Below are 19,380 nucleotides of genomic sequence, written 5' to 3'. Positions count from 1 at the left end.
TTCTAATTATGCCTAACATGGAGTTTGCCTTTTTTACAGTGGCTGCACACTGAGATGACCTTTTCACTGAGCTGTCCACCACAACCGCAAGATCTCTTTCTTGGTCAGTCACCGCTAGCTCAGATCCCATCAGGCTATACTTGATGTTGGGATTTTTTGCCCCAATGTGCATCACTTTACACTTGCTTACATTGAACCGTATTTGCCATTTTGATGCCCATTCTCCCAGTTTGGAGAAATCCTTTTGGAACTCTTCACAACCCCTTTTTGTTTTAACCACCCTAAATAATTGGTGTCATCTGCAAACTTGGCCACTTCACTGCTCATGTGAATGATTGTTGTAGTCCGACACGTCTGGAGGCAGTGGAGGTTGGTGGCGTGATGTCAGTGGGGCGTTGAATCCGCTCTGGGTTTCTGTCAGAACCAGTCAGAACTCTAAAGGAGCTATCCAAGGTGCGACCTGGTTCTGACTGAAACCTGGAGCATACTCAAAGCCCCACGGACATCAGAGCCATCAGCCTCCACTGGCACCAGGCTGGGGAAAGCCAGTCTGTACCTTTCCTTCTCCCTTTCATATGGAAAGGAGGTCATCTGTTCCAGATACTATGTTCAGTTTTGGAAAGGGAGATGGTATTCTAATCTACATAGAGACAGGGTTGTCAACAGTTCGTTATTTTACAAGTAGCCATGATCAGAGTCTGAAAACCAGGTAAATCTCAGATCAGTCTGACAATTTTGTCCATCTTTAACCCTGTCAGGCTCTGCCCATGATGTATCACATGCCACTTATGATTGGTCAGTTTCTGCGAGGCTCAACCCTGACTAGCCAGCTTCATCCACCTGGGTTTCCTATCCCATGGAGCCTGTATTTTGGTTAGAAGCACTTTTAATTAGAACATTTGCAATCCATTCCACCCTCCGTCTCCTTCCCGGCCCCCTTCAGTTAGATTCTTTCTCCTGCAGTTTGTTAACTCAGAGCAGTGATGGTGCTTCCAGATGAGACTTTTACTGTGGCATTACCCTGCCTTGTTCACAAAATTTGACAAAGGGTCCAGACAATGTTGTCTTCCACTTGTAACCCTCCCATGTTTTCCCACCACTTCTATCTTTTTTCGTTCTACAAAAAAAACCATTTAGGTCTGTCTGGAAACACCCTGAGATCCACTGAATCAAAGGCATGCTCAAATATATTCTATTGTCTAAGCCACTCAACAAGGCATAGTTTACAGAAAGGACAAACCCGTCTTTTGTCTTGGAGGCCCTTAACAGTCTCTTGTCCATTTGTGTGAAAGCTGTGGACAGACAGGCCAGTAAAAGCATGGGGGGAGGGGAATAGGGTCAGAGGAAATAGCAGTTGTTGTTATGGCTGTTTGCTCTATTTCTAGCTGGATAGACAGGGCTGTGTCTAAGGAGGATGCTCCCTGTGGAAGTTTTTGGGAGTACTGTTTCATCCAGATGATAATGTGCCTGTTGGTCTAAGTACTACAGGGGCTGAAATGCAAAGGCTGTTTGCAAAAGGACCACCTGCTTAAGCCACCCAGGTGGACCCACCATAAATAACCGAGCACTTTCCAGAGCAGTTGGACTATATTTGGTGTTATAAATCTGTGCCTTCAGAGACACAAACTGGTCTCAAGGTGTTTCGTCTGAGTCTCAAAAAACATGACCTAGAGTTGTTTTCCCCTCTCCAGACCAGGAAACCACTACCAGGTGCGTACAAATGTTAAAAATGTGACATTGTAACATGATGTTAGTGCACCAGAGATGCTTTCAAAGAAAGGAGTGTGTTTAAATGGTGGAAGGTGGACAGAAACTATGGAAAAACCACTTCAGGTAGAAGAAGGTGAGACAGAGGATGTCAGTGTTAAACGACCTGCCCCAAGATGATTGAATATTCACTGGGAAATACATTTCTAGTGGAAAATACAGTTCCCTGCCCATTGAAAAAGAAAATTATATACTGGAGGGAATAATTTATTTCAGGAAGTCACTCTATAGGGTTAATTTTTCACTCCAGTACCCTAATGGGTGTAAAACACCTGAATAAAGTATCCTTAATCTGTTCATTTGGTAGAAACTAAATAGACCACTCTACAAAGCAGGGGTGTTGAACTTCTTTCAGCCTGTGGGCCAGATCCAATTTTGGAGAAGCTCTTGGGGACTGCATTCCAGTGGTGGGGGTGGGGGCAAAGGGAGCAGGGCCAAATTACCAAAACTACCAGCATATTTTGGCTTAAAGTTCTTACTGCCATTAACTAAGCCTTAGGAGAGGCATTTCAACCTTTTAGAATGGGAGAAAATTGTGCAAAAGCCAGGAAACCACCCAATGATCTGTGACCTGGGAAAAGGGGGTGTGGCCAGATGAAGGGGGCATGGCCATCTGGGAAAATCCAGATAGCTATGCCCCCTTCAGCTGGCCACACTCCCTTTGTACCCTACTACAAAGTAACATACGACTGAGCAAGTCTTCTGTAGGACTGCAGTAGCAATGAGTGAACTTTTACCTGTGGAGATTAAAGGATACCCTAGCCCAGAGATATACTAGAAGAATTGTTTGTAGGGCACTTTTGAAATTCTTGCTTGTGTGAAAACGAATTGTGACTTCCACATTTATGTAGACACTCATGTTAAAAAAAAAAGGATTCCAATGTATTAAAAATACAAATACATTCCAAAACTTGTTTACACTAATAGTCAAGGCCTCAGAGGTTAGTATCTCAGCGTTATGATGACCCTGCAGCAGCCCCTATCAACATGGCCAAGGAACCCCAGGGTGTTTCAACTATGCCCCCTTGCTGACTATATCAAATAATTCACAAGACATCCTGGGCAGGTTTGAATGAGATTTTTTTAGTACTCTGGTTGTGATACTCGAGTACAAAATACACATGCCGCCCACATGGTATTTGAACTTTGCATTGGTGTGTGGGTTTTTTTGGTTTTTGTTTAGCCATTTGTATCAAATTTGGTTCAAATACCCACATGGTATTTGAACTTTGAATCGGTGCATGGTTTTTGTTTTGTTTTTTAACCATTTCTCTGATTAAAACGCATGTGAGGTTGCAAAATGTAATTTTTTCCTAACCCCCTCTCTAGTGTATTTTAAAGAGAGGTGGATAAAAAGCATATATGTACAATTCAAATATGGCATAGAGTGCATGCATTACTACAACAAAAGCCCTAATTTCAAGTGGCCCTTTATTTATTAACTTTCCTTTTAAATTGCCCAATAGCAGAAGTTCTCTGGGCGATGTACAATACATTAAAAACAAAATACAATAAAAACAGTGCAGAATAAAACCAAGATCAAACAAGCAACAAAGAATAAAACCACTCCAGCACAGAAAACCATATTAAAACCACCAGCAGAGTAAAGTACTAAAAACACCAACAACAGTTCTTACAATGCCTGGGAGAATGAAAATGTCTTTACCTGGCACTGGAAAGAACGTAACTTAGGTGCCAGTCAACCCTCTATGGGTAGAGGATTCCACAACTGGGTGCCACCACGGAAAAGGCCTGTCTCTTGTAGCTTAGAATCATAGAATCATAGAATAGTAGGGTTGGAAGGGGCCTACAAGGCCATCGAGTCCAACCCCCTGCTCAATGCAGGAATCCAAGTCAGAGCATCCCTGACAGATGGCTGTCCAGCCTCGTCTGGAATGCCTCCAGTGTGGGAGAGCCCACCACCTCCCCAGGTAATTGGTTCCATTGTCGTATTGCTCTTACAGTCAGGAAGTTTTTCCTGATGTTCAGCCAGAATCTGGCTTCCTGTAACTTGAGCCCATTATTCTGTGTCCTGCACTCTGGGATGATCAAGAAGAGATCCTGGCCTTCTTCTCTGTGACAACCTTTCAAGTACTGGAAGAGCGCTATCATATCTCCCCTCAGTCTTCTCTTCTCAAAGCTAAACATGCCCAGTTCTTTCAGTCTCTCTTCATAGGGCTTTGTTTCCAGTCCCCTGATCATCTTTGTTGCCCTCCTCTGAACCCTCCCCAGTTTGTCTGCATCCTTCTTAAAGTGTGGTGCCCAGAACTGGACACAGTACTCCAGATGAGGCCTAACCAGTATTGAGTAGAGGAGAACTAGTACTTCCCGGGATTTGGAAGCGATGCTTCTATTAATGCAGCCCAAAATAACATTTGCCTTTTTTACAGCCACATCACATTGTTGGCTCATATTCAGCTTGTGATCGACAACAATTCCAAGATCCTTCTCGCTTGTTGTGTGGTTGAGCCACATATCGCCCATCTTGTAACTGTGCATTTGGTTTCTTTTTCCTAGGTGCAGAACTTGGCATTTATCCCTATTAAATGTCATTCTGTTGTTTTCTGCCCAGCGCTCCAGTCTATCCAGATCACTTTGAATTTTGTTTCTGTCTTCCAAAATATTAGCTATCCTGCCCAATTTTGTGTCATCTGCAAATTTGATCAGCATTCCCTGCACCTCCTCCTCCAAGTCATTAATAAAATGTGGAAGAGCACTGGGCCCAGGACTGAGCCCTGCGGTACCCCACTCGCTACCTCTCCCCAGTTTGAGAAGGTCCCATTGATAAGCACTCTTTGAGTCCGATTCTGTAGCCAACTGTGGATCCACCGGATCGTTGTTTCATCTAGCCCACTTTGAGCTAGTTTGCTCATCAGGATATCATGGGGCACTTTGTAGAAAGCTTTGCTGAAGTAGAGGTATATGATGTCTACAGCATTCCCACAGTCTACAAGGGAGGTTACTTGATCAAAAAATGAGATCAGATTTGTCTGGCAGGACTTGTTTTTGACAAATCCATGTTGGCTTCGCGTAATCATGGCATTGTTTACTTGTTTTTGACAAATCCATGTTGGCTTCTCCTCGTTTGATGGGGGGCACCTAGAGGAGGGCCTCAGATGGTGATCTTAATGTCTGTGTAGGTAACTATGGGAGGCCGTGTTAAACACCTGATGGGGCAGGCACATTGGGTCCCCACGTATCTGCCTGGATCACATATAAAGCAGGGGTGGGGAGCTCTAAATTTTACAACAAAAAGTAAGTCAGAGTGAGGGAAGCAGCCCTGTGGCTCATCTTACCTCCATGTGCTGCAGTGCTAAGGAAGCCAGGTGTCCTACTTAGAGGACAGCCCTCTATTTGAAGTGCTGCCAGAGGACAACCTTCTATCTGAAGGTGTCCTCTGAAGGGCTGACTAATCCAAGTCTAGTTTAAAGATAAAGAATCAGAAGAGAGAGCAGAGCAGGGGCCTTGAATCAGGGCCTGGGCATGGTAATGGACCGGATGAGGGCCAATAAACTGAAACTCAATCCAGACAAGACGGAGGTACTGTTAGCAGGTGGTTTGTCCGCCCGGCTAGGTGATATTCAACCTGTTCTGGAAGGATTGCACTCCCCCTAAAGGATCACGTTTGTAGTTTGGGGGTGCTCCTGGATCCAGAACGGTCACTTGAGGCACAGGTGAACTCAGTGGCACAGAGCACTTTTTATCAGCTTAGGCTGTTATACCAATTACACCCTTATCTGGACAGAGATAGCCTAGCTACAGTTATCCATGCTCTGATAGCTTCTCGTTTGGATTACTGCAATGCGTTATACCTGGGGCTGCCTTTGAAAATGATCCGGAAACTTCAGCTGGTCCAAAATAGGGCAGCAAGACTGTTAACAGGGACTGGCCAATGAGCTCATATTATGCCAGTACTTTTCCAGCTGCACTGGCTGCCAGTCCATTTCCGGGCCCGATTCAAAGTACTGGTGTTAACATTCAAAGCCCTTAACGGCTTGGGGCCAGGTTACCTGAAGGATCGCCTCCTCCCATATGTGCCTGCCTGGACCTTAAGATCATCCTCAGCTGCCCTTCTCCGTGAGGCGGAGGAAGTGCCAAAGGAAGTGAGGCGGGTGGCTACTAGGAGGAGGGCTTTCTCTGCTGTGGCACCCCGGCTGTGGAATGAGCTCCCTAGTAGTGAGGTTCGCCTGGCACCTACATCGTATTCTTTCCGGCGCCAGGTGAAGACCTTTTTATTTTCCCAGGCATTTTAGCTCTTTAGACTTTTAGCTTTGCTGTTTTAAATCTGTATTTTAAATCCCTGCATTGCTGCTAGGTTTTATTCTGGTTGTATTGTTTACTGTGGTTTTAATGTTTTATATATCTTGTATTGTTTTATTGTTATTATCTTTGGTTTTAATTTTTATGAACCGCCCAGAGAGCTCCAGCTATTGGGCAGTATAGAAATGAAATAAATAAATAAAATAAATAATTGACGTTGCCCATCCACAGTTTGCACCTGGACAGCAGACTGAGCAGGCACACAGGGCACCTGGTCACAGTCTTCCCCACCATAGTGAGATGTATTGTATAAATTATAGCAGCACTTTTGGAATTTGCATCTATACATATATATTAGCATATGCAAATTTTATGCAAACCAGTGTCCTTCTGGGAGTGCGTGTGATTCATTTCCCCTTTTTTGGTGACACATAAGTGGCCTAGCTGCAGGCATTTTTCTCCCAGCTTGATTCAGATAGTGAGATGGGCTGGGGAGAACCATTCCTTAACAGATAAGAGCGCAAGCAGGTAAGGTAAGAGCAGGGAAGGCCAGGGTTCAGCTCCCATCCTCTTGATGCACCTTTTGTTGTGACCCCACCCCTACTCCCCACTTCTTGATACATGAACAGGGCAGACAGGTGAATAAGCAAATGAGACTGCCCCTCTCACATCGAGGTGGGCCCCAAGTCTCTAGATTACTCAGCATTCCATGCACATTTGCATACCAGAGATAACAGCCCTGTTATTGTTTCCATGATCACTTTTCAGGGAAAGAGAAGCAGTCAAGAGCCTCATTTTTCCAGAAGTTGATCATGTGCTTTCAGCTTTCTCCTGCCTCTGATTCACTCAAACCTGTAAACAAGTCAGAGACTGAAGTTAATCAAGGGGTTGTTGGTCCAGAAGAACATATTGTGCAAACAGGACCCAATCAGAAGAAAACCTGTGTTTGATGCAATTCTTTGTCTTTTTACCTGATTGCCCCTTGCTAGTCACCCTATAAGTATTGGTCTCAGGGTGATATACAACCCCCCCCCAAAAAAAAAAAACAGATAAAGCTAGAAAATCCACATAAATAAGTTCAAAAGAGCATCACATCATTCATTCATTCATTCATTCAGTCAATCAGTCAATCAGTCAGGTAGACAGCACTAGGATATCTGGACGGATGGTCAGCAATAAGGCAGCTCTTTTAACTTATGAATACTGGTAAAGTGATAACAATGATATAAATAGAAATGCATAGAGTTCATACCCACAGTGTCTAAGGCCCAAACTGCATTATGGGAAGATGCCTGGATCTCCCTGGAAATGTGTAACTGAAGGAAAAAAATGAGGTGATGTCATCATGTTAGCATTTTCCTCCTTGGCTGCTGTGCGTGGTGGGGGAACACTAATGTGGCATGGAAGACATATGGACGTCTCACCATAATGTGTCATTTGGGCCTGACACAGTGGTCGAGTGTGTCCATGAAATCACATATAAGAGTACTGTTCTACCGTTGTGTGCAATTTCAGTACTCTTGAGCGTATTTTCAAAACCAGAGATGGATTACACCCAACAGCATACAAACAAACCCTATGCAAAAAATATTGTGGAAAATGTATAATTTCATTGGGAAATACATTTCCTTTGAATGAAAAAGAGGTGTGTGCACGCTTTTAATGAAACCTGAAAACACTTAGACTAAAATGGTCATCACAGATTTCCACAAGGGAAAACTAATTTCCTGCCCAGCTGTAGTTTGTAATGAGTCGCTGTGAATCTATGATGGAAATAGGGGATCATTTCTATCAAGACAGTATGGCATTTTAGTCTGAAGATACTGAGGTTCACCAACCCACATCTTCATAGAAAATTACTCTCCTGTTTTGGAGAAGTAGGGGGTATGGCTTGCATCTCCATAGTGAGGTTGAGCTGATGAAGGGGACAAGGTTGTCATTTCGCCAAATAAGCAAAACTGAATTGCTCTTTTGTGCATATAAATCAGGGGTGGGGAACCTCAGGCCTGGGAGCCTAATCCAGCCCTCCTGTGGTCCTAATCTGGCCCCCCAGGGTTCCCCAGATGGCCATGCCCCCTTACCCTAGCCATACCCCTTTCCCCTAAGCACTGATCACTTGGTGATCTCCTGGCTTGTGTGGCATTCCCCTCATTCTAAAGGATTGAAATGCCTCTTTTAAGGCGTAGTTACCGACAGTAAGAGCTTTAAGCTCAAATATGCTGGCATTGGGTACCACCCATTTTGCCTTTGGCCCCACCCACCACTGGGAAGAGGTTCCTCACCCCTGATATAAATAATGCAAACATGAGTGCATCTACTTTCTACTACTGAAGTTGAACTAAAAGGACCAAACGGTACAAAAACTTGATGACAATAATAGGAAAGAACCTGTTGCTGGAATGCCAGTTGGCAGGGGCCAATTCTTTTAGATGTGCAGACAGATCTTTTTAAAGGGTTCTTCTTAGTGGGTTTGTCGTTCTTCTTGTTATTGTATGCTACTGCTGCTCTTGCCCCTTCATGGATCACTGCCTTGTTGTGGCGAAGGGGCTTGCTTAACTCAGTGAAGCCGTAAGCTATGCCGTGCAGGGCCACCCAAGACGGACAGGTCATGGTGGAGAGTTCTTACAAAATGTGGACCACTGGAGAAGGAAATGGCAACCCACTCCAGTATTCTTGCCAAGAAAACCCCATGGAACGTATCACAAGGCTAAAAGATATGATGCCGGAAGATGAGCCCCTCAGGTCGGAAGGTGTCCAATATACTACTGGGGAAGAGCAGAGGGTATTTCCAAGTAGCGCCAGAAAGAGTGAAGCGGCTTGGCCAAAGCCGAAAGGACACTCAGCTGTGGATGTGTCTGGTGGTGAGAAGAAAATCTGTGCTGTAAAGAACAATATTGTTTAAGAACCTGGAATGTAAGATCAATGAATCAAAATAAGCTGGAGGTGGTAAAACATGAGATGGCAAGATGGAACATCGACATCTTGGGCATCAGCGAACTAAAATGGACAAGCATGGGCGCATTTAATTCAGGTGACCATCATATCTACTACTGTGGGCAAGAATCCCTTAGAAGAAATAGAGTAGCACTCATAGTCAACAAAAGGGTGGGAAAAGCAGTACTGGGGTACAATCTCAAAAATGATAGAATGATCTCAGTACGAATCCAAGGCAAACCATTCAACATCACCGTAATTCAAGTCTATGCCCCAACCACTGAGGCCGAAGAAGCTGAGGTTGATCGGTTCTATGAAGACCTACAACACATTCTAGAACTAACACCAAAAAAAGATGTCCTCTTCATCATAGGGGATTAGAATGCTAAAGTAGGAAGTCACGAAATCACCGGGATAACAGGCAAGCATGGCCTTGGTGTACAAAATGAAGCAGGACAAAGGCTAATAGAGTTTTGCCAAGAGAACATGCTGATCATAGCAAACACTCTTTTCCAACAGCACAAGAGGTGACTCTACACATGGACATCACCAGATGGTCAATATCGAAATCAGATTGATTATGTCCTTTGCAGCCAAAGATGGAGAAGCTCTATACAGTCAGTAAAAACAAGACCTGGAGCTGACTGTGGCTCAGATCATGAGCTTCTTGTTGCAACATTTCGGCTTAAACTGAAGAACGTAGGGAAAACCACGAAACCAGGTATGACCTAAATCATATCCCTTATGAATATACCGTGGAGGTGAGGAATAGATTTAACGGATTAGACCAGATAGACAGAGTGCCTGAGGAACTATGGACGGAGGTCCATAACATTGTTCAGGAGGCAGCAACTCAATCCATCCCAAAGAAGAAGAAATGCAAGAAAGCAAAGTGGCTGTCTGAGGAGGCTTTACAAGTAGCTGAGGAAAGAAGGGAAGCGAAAAGCAAGGGAGAAAGGGGATGATACATCCAACTGAATGCAGAGTTCCAGAGAATAGCAAGGAGAGACAAGAAGGCCTTCTTAAATGAACAATGCAAAGAAATTGAGGAAAACAACAGAATGGAAAAGACTAGAGATCTTTTCCAGAAAATCGGAGATCTCAAGGGAACGTTTTGTGCAAAGACGGGCATGATAAAGGACAAAGAAGGCAGGGACCTAACAGAAGCAGATGAGATTCAGAAGAGGTGGAAAGAATACACAGAAGAACTGTACAGGAAATATCTTAATGTCCCTGATAGCCATGATAGTGCGGTCACTGAACTTGAGCCGGACATCCTCGAGAGTGAAGTCAAGTGGGCCTTAGGAAGCATTAGTAACAACAAAGCTAGCGGAGATGACAGTCTTCCAGCTGAGCTATTTAAAATCCTCAAAGATGATGCTGTTAAAGTGCTGCACTCAATATGCCAACAAATTTGGAACACTCAACAGTGGCTACAAGACTGGAAAAGGTCAGTTTACATTCCAGTTCCAAAGAAGGGCAACGCCAAAGAGTGTTCAAACTACCATACAATTGTGCTCATTTCACATGTCAGCAAGGTGATGCTCAAAATCCTACAAGCTAGGCTTCAGCAGTATGTGAACCAAGAACTACCGGAAGTACAAGCTGGGTTCCGAAGAGGCAGAGGAACTAGAGATCAAATCGCCAACATTTGCTGGATCATGGAGAAAGCAAGAGAATTCCAGAAAAACGTCTATTTCTGCTTCATTGACTATGCTAAAGCCTTTGATTGTGTGGATCACCACTAACTGTGGCAAATTCTTAAAGAGATAGGGGTACCAGACCACCTTACCTGAGAAACCTGTATGAGGGTCAAGAAGCAACAGTAAGAACCAGACATGGAACAACCGATTGGTTCAAAATTGGGAAAGGAGTATGACAAGGCTGCATATTGTCGCCCTGCTTATTTAACTTATATGCAGAGTACATCATGAGAAACGCCGGGTTGGATGAATCACAGGTCGGAATTAAGATTGCTGGGAGAATTATCAACAACCTCAGATATGCAGACGATACCACCCTAATGCCAGAAAGCAAAGATCTAAAGAGACTGTTGTTGAGGGTGAAAGTGGAGAGTGCAAAAGCTGGTTTGAAACTCAACATTAAAAAAACGAAGATCGTGGCATCTGGCCCCATCACTTTCTGGCATATAGAAGGGGAAGAAATGGAAGCAGTGACAGATTTTATTTTCTTGGGCTCCAAGATCACCGCAGATGGTGACTGCAGCCATGAAATTAAAATACGCTTGCTCCTTGGGAGGAAAGCTATGGCAAACCTAGACAGCATAGTAAGAAGCAGAGACATCACCTTGCCGACAAAGGTTCGTATAATCAAAGCTATGGTTTTCCCAGTAGCAACCGTTGGCTGTGAGAGCTGGACTATAAGGAAGGCTGAGCACCGAAGAATTGATGCTTTCGAACTGTGGTGCTGGAGAAGACTCTTACAAGTCCCCTGGACTGCAAGGAGATCAAATCAGTCAATCCTAAAGGAAATGAACCCTGAGTGCTCATTGGAAGGACAGATACTGAAGCTGAAGCTCAAATGTTTTGGCCACCTAATGCGAAGAGAAAACTCACTGGAAAAGACCCTGATGCTGGGAAAAATTGAAGGCAAAAGGAGAAGGGGATGGCAGAGGATGGGATGGCTAGATAGCATCACCGATGCAATGAATATGAACTTGAGCACACTCTGGGAGAGAGCGGAGGACAGGAAGGCCTGGCGTGCTATGGTCCATGGGGTCACGAAGAGTCGGACACAACTTAATGACTGAGCAACAACAACTGCTGCTCTTGAAGTAACTGTCCTTCAATTCCATGCAGCCAGGGCAGAAGAAATTGCAACAGATTGTGAGCTTCTGAGGTCATGGAGAGAAAATGAGTCACATCCAGTTAAGAAACAAAGGGAGCGGTGCAGAGAAGCTATGATGGCAAATAAGAATTCCTCTCGCAACATTCCTAATGGACTCCCAGTGAAGTATTCCAGGGCAAGGATACAAGCGAGAACTGGGAGGAATATTGTAATTCCCACTTTAAACTCTTGACTTGGAATGCTGGGGAAAGCTCCCTTTAAAAACAAAAGAAAAACTGGAATTCCAAAGAATTCTAGCAAAACATGTGACTTTCTCTTGTAACTGGAAAGAGACGAGCTGGAAGATGTTGGGTTAAGAGCATTTCTGAATCAGACCTTTTATCAAATTATCACATACATAAGGGACAGAGGTCATGATGGAGTGTAATGAATGACTTCATTTAGATTTTTTTTTTTTTTTAAAGCAGCACAACACCTTGGCTTCCTGCCAGGGCCCAGACATCTATTTCCATGGGAACTGTGGAGAAAACAGTAAATATGAGTGCAGAATGAATCAAGAAAGAGGTTTCTCAGGTCTTGTTTTTGATAGCTTTGTCTTCTTTGTTCTTGTGTACCTCTGAGCTGCAAGGGATGGAGTGAAGTCAGGAAACTAAATGGAGAAAGAAGGTGCCAGTTTATTCCCTGAAACAAAATTTCACTGAATATATAAAATACTTTTCATTTTAGTAATGACAGTCATTTCCTTGATAAGCTCCACAGTGAGACAAAAATGCATGACTTCACTTACCTCCCCCCGCCACCAGCACACACACACACACACACACACACTGTGTACTTTTAAACTTGACCTTGCCAGTTTCATGACAGGCTTTGCCATGCTTTTCAGAGTCTCCCACAAAGAGGTTTGCGTTTTGGACTTGTTGGCCTGTTTAAAAATAGGGTGCGGGGGTATGTGGACAGCTACTCCCCTCTCCCCAGAATAAGCCCCTAATTGCTGATGTGCCACATGCTTGCATTTACATCTTTGTCTGGTGGGTTCGTCAATCCAGAAAGAGTTGTAATTAATCCTGCTACTTTCACTGTCTAATACATCATAGATGTTGGTCCCAATCCAACACAGAGCTAGCCTCACTTAATCCCGCTGAAATCAATTGCTTGGCTCCAAAACATGTCTTTGCATGAGTCAGAGGCACACTTCTCCCAATACCTGCTTGTTTCCCTTTTCTCACTGCACCCTCCCTGCATCATTTATTGGGGACCCCAAATCCTTAGGAGCAACTTTGAAGTGGGGAGGGGCAGGGGGAGGTAAAAGGGATGGAGTTGGAAGGGGGAGGAGGAAAAGCCTGCTCTGGGAATGGAAGATTACTTGTAGGTAGAAGTCAAGCATTAAATATGATCAATAATTATATTTCATATTTACCCATAATCCCCTTAATACTGTGCCACCTACCTCACAGGGGTGTTGTGAGGAGAAAATGGGGAGGAAGAGGACCATGTAAGTCACCTTGGGTTCCTTGGAGGAAAGCGGGGATATAAATGTAACAATCAATCAATCAATCAATCAATATCTGGGCTGTGGTCATAGCGATGTAGTAGTAGTGGTGGTGATAAACAAGGTCTAGAATATGGAGGGATCTGCAAAGCAGACAGATTGAATGAAAGGATCAGTTACATCAACGACATGGCACTTTTCACCATAACCAAAATAAACCAAAATAAACAGAGGCATTCACCCCAAAGGAATTCCCAATTTAAGATTTGATTGTGCGGCAACAACAGAGGGAGGAGAGTGATGAGCGAATAAGAAAAGGTGGATGGTAGGGTGACCACTTAGCCATCACCAGCGACAGAGATTTGCATAACATTGCCATGCCCTGACTGGAGGAGTCATCCTCAAGGGAGGAGCCAGAGGCCCCAGAAGCCCAGAATACCCCGGACCAGGGACTGCCACCAGACCCACAGGAGCCTGCTCCCTCAGGGGAAGTGGCTGCCAGCCATCCTTGTCGGGAGAGAGGGACTCTGCCTGTGAGGCAGAGGCTGAGCCACCCCCAGATCCCCAGGAGCGTCGTCGCCTCAAGCAACAGGCTAGCAGGGCTCCTATGTGAAAGAGTGCTCCCCTCCAGAAGAGGTCTGAAAGGGACTCCTCAGGAGTAGGCTCTGGGAAGGGAGCTCTGATTGCTGCAGCTGAGCTCTGGGTGGGGTCTGGCTGGCTTCCGGCTTAAAAGCCTTCACTGGAAACCCAGCCAGCATTGGAACAACTTGGTCCTTCCAGCCTCTGCCTCCTGAATTGTGCCCTGTGATGCTCTGTTTCCTGGCCTTTTGGACTGCTCAATGAGCCTGCTTCTGGACTGTGTAACATACTCGACTGCTTTACTGTGTTTGACCGCTTTCTTGTTATCTTGACTACTCCTGCTGCTGCCTGATCCTTGATGCCTGACCGACTGCTGGTGTTCTGACCTCTGCCTGGATTGTGACCACTCCCGCCTTAGCTTAAAACTCTTTGGACTGAAATCTGTGTGCTTGACCATTGCCAACTTGACTGATCTATTGCCTCGCTCCCTGTACTAGCTTGCAAACAGCCAAGACTTGCTCTAGAGCAGGCAAACATTTGCATAAGCTAACATGTATGGACGGATGCAAATTTAGAAATCATGACTATAATTTAAATAGAAATACCATACATCTCACCATAGCAGGGAAGATTGTGAGCAGGGGACCTGTGTGCCGTCTCAGTCTGCCGTCCAGGTGCTGTCAATGGGCAAATTCCAGGCCCCAGTTCACACTTCTGATGGTTCTGTATCTTTAGACCAGACCAGACTTGGACTGGACAGCCCTTCAAACAGAGGACTGTCATCTGGAAAGTAGGACAGATGGCCACCCTAGTCCAAAGCCACCCAGCAGTCAGGTATGGAGCTTCGGGAACATGCATCCCCCAGCTCCAAGTCACGGCTCTGTTGCAGTGGAGAGGGTGTCCTTTTCTGGTCCCAAGGAGGAGCCCACGGGGCACAGTGGAGCAAGACAGCAAGGGGAGCTCTTCTTAGTGAGCGACTTTGCGACAACAAGGTCGGAGACCAGACTGAAACTGTTTATGCCTCGACATTCCACTCCCCTCTGCATGGGCACACCGCTTGGATGGATTGTGGAGCTCTTGAAGGTGGGCGTGCCGACCCATTGCGGGAGTTGAACTCAGGGGCTGCAGGTTTTGGATCAAGTTGGAAGTTCTCTGATTTGGAGGATGCTGACCTCTTGGGATCAGGGGTTTCCAGTTCTGCACTGGTGCTAGGCCCTGGGGTCTCCTCCATTGGCACCACTGGTTCCTTAGCCTCTGTGTCTTTGTCCAGGTCACTACTGAACTCTGGGATCATGACACTGGACCAACTGGCTGCCAAAGTCACACACTTTCATTGCTCACACTCATAGATGGGAACATGCTAATTCTACTGCTGACTTAAGTACAGGATGACACTTTGGGAATCTGGTTCCCAGTTAATACAGCTGGAGATAAGAAACAGAACAATATTTGCACTACCCCTGGAGAAATCTCAGGGAAGAACTATTTTCCCAAGCCATGGAAGGAAAATGGGGGTGGCTGACACTTCCTTTTGAGCAGAAGATTGGAAGCTATATTCTCTCTCTTCCCCCCCCCCGCCCCCAACACACACACACACACACACACACACACACTTACTTATTCCTGGCTGATGGTGGATTCACATAGTGAGTTCGCATGAATGGTGACTACTAACTATATTATAGCTGGAAAAGGATTAAAAAGAGTTATTTGTGATAGTTGACATGTCATAGAGGTAGTAGCCAAGCAAACAATTTTCTTTTAAGTGTGAGAATATTCACAGAATATTCTCTGAATATTTTGTATTAAGCTTCAGCATTTGACATCCAAAGATTGTGCTGTAGTAGTCAACATTTTGAGAGCTGGCATGCAGTAATAATCACTATTTGACATGTAGGAGTTGGTATCTGACCATATTTGGTAACTGTTATGAAGTAACAGTATCTAACAGCTGGCTTACAGAAGCAGTCAGTATTGGACAATGTTTGGTAGCTGACATGCAGTAGCATATAGGATCTTGCAATACAATTTAGGCACTAATCCTAAATTCACCTCCCCGAAAGGATGCAGCAGAAGTGCCCCTCCACCGGCAGAGAGGGAAGTCCCCTGGCAGGTTGGCACTTGTGCCGCAGAGGAACCCTAGAATGCCTGCAGAAAGCTTCACTGTTGTAAATTACAGCCAGTGGCACTCCTGCCAATTGTAGGGAAGCTGGGCATTCTGTGGGCATGCCAGTGGAAGGCTTGGATCCATAGGATCCAAAGCGTCCTCATTTCCCTGATAGGCCCATCAGGATCAGGCCTGAAAGTATGCCAGCCCTTGAGCTAGTGTGCATACTATCCATACACTCAGTGGCAGGGAAGGTAAAACACAATGGAACACCAGCATGGAAAAGAAAAGACCCTCCACGTGTGTGCGCGCGCACACACACACACACACACACACACACCCCTCCTGCCCTGTCCACCCTGAGTGGCCAGGGCTATGGATGCAGCAGATGCACCTCCATTGATCTCCCCCTGCCTGGGTCTGTAGGATTGTTCTACCCAGACGTGTTATATTAACTTCATTTAGGGCACAATCCTATGCATGTTTAGACAGAAAAATATCCTACAACTCCCAACATTCCTCAGCCAGCCATGCTGAGAGTTGTAGGACTTTTTTCTGTCTAAACACGAAACATGGATTGTGCCCTTAAGCAATCAAACATTTAGATTTTGAGGTCCAATTTCTGTTTTTGAAATGTGAGCGCTAAATACTGATGTCAAATGTCCACATCAAAATACCAAATTTTCAAAAATTGACAGACTTCGAAATTTTGCAAACAGTTCTTCTCAGCGCTGATCAAGATAAGCCCTTAATGGCACAATCCTGTATGTACTTTCTTAGAAGTAAGCCCATCTAAGTTCAGTGAGGCAGAGTCCCAGGCGAATGGGTTGAGGGTTACATGCGGCAAAATAGGCATGCTCAGATTGTAGGGATGGTGTGTGAGTGTTGGCTCTCAGCTCCTGTACGTGGGTAGTATCCAGTATTAGTCTTACTTAGAGTAGACCCATTGAAATGAATGGGTCATGACTAACAAGCCCCATTCATTTCAATGGCTCTACTCTAATCTTACTTAGAGTAGGCCCATTGAAATGAATGGGGCTTAAGTTAGTCATGGGAGAGGGGGAGGATTTACAGCTGGATGCACCTATCTCGTCTGATCTCAGCAGCTAAGCAGGGTCAGCCCTGGTTAGTACTTGGATGGGAGACCACCTGGGAATCAGGCTTCCTGCATTGAGCAGGGGTTTGGACTCGATGGTCTTGTAGGCCCCTTCCAACCCTATGATTCTATGATTTACCGTATTCCTGCACTGCAGGTATGCACATTTCCCTCTATGTGAGTATATCAGTGGTTAGAGGGAAACAATGTGAGATATAGCCCCCACCTAAAATTAAAAGAAGGGTCCCTACTTTTTATTATATTCTTCTGGTCCTAGAAATGCTGGAGGGTGCATGAGTGAGCCATCAAGAACCGCCAGCCAGTTTTACAGAAGTACGTGTGAGCTGCTGCGAAAAGAGGGGAGGAATGGTTCTGGCACTGAGATTCGTGTTATCACCCATGTTGGAATGTTGCAGAAGCCTTATCATTTCCTTTGGGATCTGAGAGGTGGTTCTGCTGACAGAGCATTTATTATCTGGTGACTAGGACCTTCTGGGAGGAGCCATGTCAGCACGTTAATCTCTTGCTGGGGAGGAAGGAAAACAGCCGAAAAGCAGAGAGATGGTGTGGGGGGGGGGAGAGAGTGTTTCATGCCCTCCTCCAACATTCCCTACCCTGGGTAGCAACAGAACAGCTCGACTCAGGAATTCTGATTAAAATACAATGTTTCTAAGAAAACATGTCAAAGTCCTCCACCAGTCTGAATTCTCTTTTCCTGGAGACAGAACAGAGGTCCGGGCTTCTTGGCTGCTTTCTTAGTCTCTCACCATCAGGCTCTGCATTTTCAGAGCCTATTTTCTTTAATTTTGAATTTACTTTATTCTTCTTTAAAGACATAGCACTAATGGCTGTAGTGACTGCATTCAGCAGTCCAGAGCTGGATCAGGGCTGTGTCACCAGGGTTTCCCACCACCAACCTGTGCAACTGGCTGCTGATATTCATGGGAGGAGCTGGTATAACCATACTCTGACACTGGGTGGTGTCCAACTGTGTCATCCCATTAGCGCAAATGACATTGCGCTAGCGGAAGCTAGTTTCCAAACTATGTACAAGAGGAGAATCCAACTAAAATTACATTGGTGCAGCCAGTAGCGCATAACTCTTGTGCAACTTGTTGTGCAACCGCTTGCGCATTCTACTTGTGCTCCCTCTTCTGCAGCGAGTTGCACAAGCATATAATGGACAACTGCTGGTCCAAAGGTTCTGTGGAGATCCGTTAGCGCCATTTGCATTTTCAGAATGACATCATTGGATACTGCCCACTGTTTATGCTCCACTTTTAGGTTTTCTCTTCCCATACTCATTTCAGGGCTGCCAGTAATGCCCCCACAACAGCACCAGCTAGGCCCTTGCCTTGATATCTCCCACTGCCCTTTTGGTGGTAGCAGCAGTGCTCATGCAGCCACCAACAGGCTCCTCCTCTTTCTCTTCAATGTGGGCAGGAGGACTTATCCAGTGGTGGCACTCATGCAGCCATCAACAGCCTCCTCCTCTTCCTCCTTGTCCGCCAGGCAGGCTGCTGCGGTGGTGGCATAATTTGCTGGAAAAAGGGAGCTGACCAGGCACTTGGCTCCTGTTGGAGCTGGGCAGCCACCATTTTCTGACCCCCACAGTGCAAAGTCTGGTGTCAGATGTTGCATTGTGGGGCATAGAAAATGGCAGGCAACCAACTCCCAGGCCTCCCAATGGGAGAGGTGAGGGGAGAGTGAAGCTGGCTTTGGGAGCCATTCTGCCACTCCCTTTTCCCTCTCCGAGGGGTCCAGGGCTTTGGGAAGTGGAGGAGTCTCCATGGGGTGGATGGGGAGTACTGGCAGGCCAAATGGGTCGGAGGTTCCCCATCCCTGGCCTAGTGCACTTCAGTTGTGGGCACATTACAGTTCAAAAATCCTCTTTCTTTGCATTCTACCAGAGTAGTAGTTTTCAGACTGCATTCTTTCCAGAGGTTCTTCCATGAGAAGGTCAGTAATGGTGGATAAGCTTCCCTGAAATACATCTTGCCCATCTACTATTGTGGGCCAAATGCAGACCTTCAGAGTCCAGACCCATGGACCCTCCTCAGGCCATGCCCCCTCACTGCCACACTCCAGGTTATTGATATTATTTACTCCTTCTTGTTCTGTCTCCCAACTACAAAGCTGGTGGAGGAATCTTGCATACGCTGGGGAAAGAGAATGTCTGGATGCAAACATCTGTTTCCCCATTGCATACTGAACAGAGGCAAGACCTCAGCACCAGAGGCAGTATGCCTATATACACCAGTTGCTGGGGAACATGGGTGGGAGGGTGCTGTTGCACTTGTGTCCTGCTTGTGGTTTCCTGGTCGACAGCTGGTTGGC

The 19,380-nt window shown here is 45.6% G+C and overlaps 1 protein-coding gene across 5 annotated transcripts in view; it reads left to right on the top strand.

Annotated features, from left to right (window-relative positions):
* Positions 1 to 19,380, top strand: part of LSP1 (lymphocyte specific protein 1) — a 129,822-nt gene that overhangs the window by 60,986 nt on the left and 49,456 nt on the right. The gene's annotated exons all lie outside the window — the stretch shown is intronic.

Source organism: Heloderma suspectum, chromosome 1 (assembly GCF_057233095.1).
Source record: "Heloderma suspectum isolate Gila_16-S chromosome 1, 16-S_ref, whole genome shotgun sequence".
Lineage (NCBI taxonomy): Eukaryota > Metazoa > Chordata > Lepidosauria > Squamata > Helodermatidae > Heloderma > Heloderma suspectum.
This window is presented reverse-complemented; position numbering and strand designations above follow the sequence as displayed.